We start from the raw sequence: 4,449 nt of genomic DNA, 5'->3' as shown, positions 1-4,449 counted from the left end.
ACCATGTTTTTCAAGTACTTTGCTGGTGCTCCTTCAGGTTCGGCAATCACCCTCTTCCTTTTTGATGTCTGATGCACAAGAACAGCATTTGAGTGGAAAAACATGGTATGATGACAGATGGAATATGTATTGATAATGGATGGGCATGGCATCTTGAGTTATATGATGAGTAAACTAAGCAGATGGCGGTGCAACAAAGTAGAAGAAATGCAAGACAACATATGCAAGATACGCGCAATCAATAAAACCTTGCCAAATTAGAACAGGCAGCTTGATGGGTGAACAGGACAGGCCATCTGCCTTTGACTCCTCGAGGTTAGAATAGTCATTAGGATGATATTCTGAACAAGAATCAACAGGTGGGGAGCGTACGAGTTTCATTGCTTCCAGAATGGCACTCAATGCCTTGCTGCCAATTTTGTAAGTCATTGCAGTGTTCCACAATATTCTTCTGATGCGCGGATTCTGATATTCACTGTAATTGCGTATAATATCTGAGAACCATGAAAACATAAATAGCTATGAGATTATCTTTGTAATGAAGATGATATTCTAATATAGGGGCGCCCCTGTAAACACTTGTGTGCTATCACTGGATTCTGATGAGAGAGCTCATGTGTGCTGTAATATGGTGCGTGCATTTATATAATCTGGCACAAGTACACAAAAAAATAGGCTCCAGAAGTAAGGATAGCTGGCAGATGATAGGTTCATAATATACTGTATAGAGAGTTTATTGCCAAACCATGATAACAAGAGCACACAGCAACTAGGCAGATCATAGTGTACATAACAGGGGTACACCATAACCAGGATATATAAATCGGGAAAGTGGAACTGGCTGGAAATTACGGTGTTGTATTGCCGCTACTAATTGAAAGCCTATTGATCACGTACAGGCCAGCTCTATCAGCTGTTGACTGCAAATGTCCCTGCTCCCCTTCCTGACAAGGAACATACTGTGCTTCCCATACAGAACACCGCACGGGCCGCCGACCGAACCACCGGCCCCACCGCCTGTGTTCCTCCGCCACCCCCACCCTCGCCCCCACCCGTGTCGAGTTTTCTTCGTTCGACGAGGCCCCACCACCGTCCCCACCCGAGCCCCTTCCTTCGCACCAGCGAACTCCGGCGAGCTCTCAAAAATCGACTGACCCAATTTTGAAATTTAGTCTACTGTGATTTAACTAGTGTGGAATATAAAAGAGGAAAACCATAAGCATTGCGAGTATGGTGTTGAGCGTGCCATGGTGGATCTAAAGGTGCAAACCGGACAAAGGCAACTTCGCAACCAAGACAAGAAATCAGAGTAAAGCAGTGGCGATCTATTTTCTTGCTGCGATAAATAAGTTGAGCAGATACGAAAGAGTACCACCTCTGGTGCGGCGCCGTGTACGCATCTGCTGAGAATTTGACGGTGCTGCGGTAGCGATGGCTGTCGGCGGCGTGGAAGCAGATCTAGGAGGGTAGACGGTGGCGGCGGGGCGCGGTGGACGAGACGGTCGTAGGAGCGGCGCCGGCAAGCTGGACGACGGCGGGGATGAAGCGAGAGGACGGGATGCAAGGATCCCGATCCGAAGCCGTGGATGAGAGAGGTCGATCTCTTGTAATGGACGGCGGCGTCGGGGTATCAGCTCCGGCATGGTGGAGGAGGACGACGGTGGATGGGGTGGCGGACGGCGGCGAACGGAGGAGGGTGGGGTGGAGAGGGTGTTTTGGCGTCCACGGAGTACGAATGGGGAAAAGGGAGGTAGAGAGGAAGGGGGGAACCATGTATTCAGGGCGCGCTTGTCTCAAATGCGAGGAAATTTACAAATTTAGCCCCCATTTCAAATTTCTACTACATCACAGCAACACTAGTCGGTTGGGGATAGGACGGTAATCTCGCATACACCGAATATTTGCCGACGAGAGTTTGTTTTTGGTGCCCACCGTGTATGAATATGAATCGGGGAGGGAGTCGATTTCGGCCGAGGACACACTGTGTTTTGGCGCCCATCGTGTATGAATCCGGGTGAGAGGCAGTTACGTCACGTTTGGGTGAAATTACAAACCTACCCCTATCGAAACCTATAGAAATCCAGCAGATAGGCTTTGCGTGGCAGGGATAGGCAGTAGTGATTTCCATCTCGCTGATTTTGGTTTCGGGCGGTTACTGCGACTTTCCCCGCTTCGTTCAAATTTTGCAGAGTGCACGTTTACCGTGCCAACTCAATTCGAATCCCGTTTGTATTCTATTTTTTTTCGGGCGGGATCCATTTTCAATTGGAATTACATTCTATATACATCATTTTTTATATATACTTTCAAAAGCACAACAAAAAATTCTGCTCCTTTATATGTATAATATGATCTACAAATACAACAATCTCGAAATCTTAAGGTTGAATTCGAAAAAATTTAACCAAATTATGTTCTACTAAAATGTATGGATCAGTAATATCTACATATTAAATAACATAGATGTGCGTGAATTCATATGAGTATGCATGTTTGATAGATCAATTTTGGTTCGAGTATGGATTACATGTATCATCATCTCGAATTCAAATATTTGAATCCCTTTTTTGTTCACTCCTTTCACGCCCATCTCTCTCGCATGCATGCTCCTTCAGGTAGCTATCACTCTCTTTTCTCCAGCTCACCCGCACGCTCACTTCATGTTTCTCCTATCCTCGCAAACATGGTCTCTCGACGTCTCCCTTGAGAAGTGTCACACTCTCCCTATCATTATACATTACACGGTTTTCATTATCTCTCACGTCTCTACTGTTCTCTGGTATCACTCGGTACCTAAGCTTTCTTTTTCACCGCCAAACACACAGTCTCCACTCGTCTTTCACTTTGTCTTTCTCGCTATGGGATTCTCTCACACACCCTATATGTCTCTACATATGACTCATACCACTAAAATTACTCTCTCTATCTCTCCTATAGACACAACATTTGTTATGGTCTCCTTTTCGTCTCCATCCCAGACTGACATTATTCATTTGTTTACCGATCAGACAACCCCGACTACCGTCTCCTCTCTCTCTCTCTCTCTCTCTCTCAGACACACACACACAACTCCTGCTTCCACTCCCCTTCCCGACTACCATCTCTCTCTCACACACACAAAACTCTCGCTTTCGCACCCCGACTCGTATTTCTCTCACAAACATTTATCGACTAGTGTAACACCCCGGTGTAATGATGCTACAGTAACCCTTGGGGTTAAGCTAATATTTTTGCTAAACATGTGTTTGTTCATCCTTGGTTCTCACTCCTTTAAAATTCCAGTTGAATTCAAATTCAAATTCTAAGTGAATTTCAAAATGCTCAGACATGAAAACTAAAATGTTCATCATGTGGACAATATTCTTCTGATAATATTGGTGGTGGTCCAACATTTTTCCTAAATGTCTAAGTGGCCTAAAATAGCTAAAACAGAAAAGCTTTAAAAGAACTGTTTAAAAAGAAAAAAAAGGAAGAACGGCCTCAGCCCCTGGCCTTCCCATGGGCCTCGGCCCACCACAGCAAGCCGGCCCAGCTCCCAGCACCGCGCCCCCTCCCTGTTCCTTCGACCGGGCGGGACAGCGCGCGCGCGCGCCCGTCGCCATCCAACCACCTCGCCGGTGACGCCCGGGCGACGGGATAAGGCTCCGCGCCTCCCCGCCTCCACTCACCCCCCACTCCCTGGCGTCCTCATCCACTTCTTCCCCTCTCCCTCGCCCGCTTTCTTCCTTCTCCCCGGGCACCCGTCGTCGCCGCCACCATGGCCGTGTCTTAGCGCGGCCACCGAGCCCCGAGTGCCTCTCCGACAAGCCTGACCGCTCCACCTTCTTCATCTACTTCCTCTCCGCCCTCGGGATCGAGCCCGACGCCACCACAGCCTTGGGATCGAGCTCCTCCCCAACCCCGGCCGTCGCCGATCGCCGTCGCCGTACGCCTCCGACGAGCCTCCCCGAGCACGCTGCCGTCCCCCTACAGCCTCGCCGTGAGCTTCTCCCCCTCCTCCCCCTGTCCTTTCGCTCTCACGCGCCCCCTAGCTGCTTTCCCCACGCGCGCCCGAACGCAGCGCCGCGGAGCTCGTCGCCGGCGGGTCTCCGGTGACCAATTGGTCATGGGCGTATGCCCGTTAGCTTGACCGCATCGTGCAGCACCCGCCTAGCTGGTTAGTTTGGCCGCTCGCGCGCTCTAACGCCGCACCCACTTGAGCCCGAACTCCGGCGCCGCTTCTGCTCGTCGCCAGCGCCGTTTCCAGCAGCTCCAGCTCCGGCCGGCCTCACCACGCGACGCGGCGGGCTCTCCCCGTTCGAACGCGCCCGCCCGCGCCCGTATAGGCCCCCTGTAGACGAATCCCAATGAGGCCGAGCGCCCTCCGCCGCGTTTTCGTGCTCGCCGGCGTTCAACCGCCGGCCTGCTGAGCTGGCACACCTGGGGCCACCCCTGGGTCACTGCCAGCGG

The sequence above is a fragment of the Aegilops tauschii genome, chromosome 4 (genome assembly GCF_002575655.3).
Source record: "Aegilops tauschii subsp. strangulata cultivar AL8/78 chromosome 4, Aet v6.0, whole genome shotgun sequence".
NCBI classification, from domain to species: Eukaryota; Viridiplantae; Streptophyta; class Magnoliopsida; order Poales; family Poaceae; genus Aegilops; species Aegilops tauschii.
The sequence above is the reverse complement of the archived record's forward strand: the minus strand, read 5'-3'. Positions refer to the sequence as shown.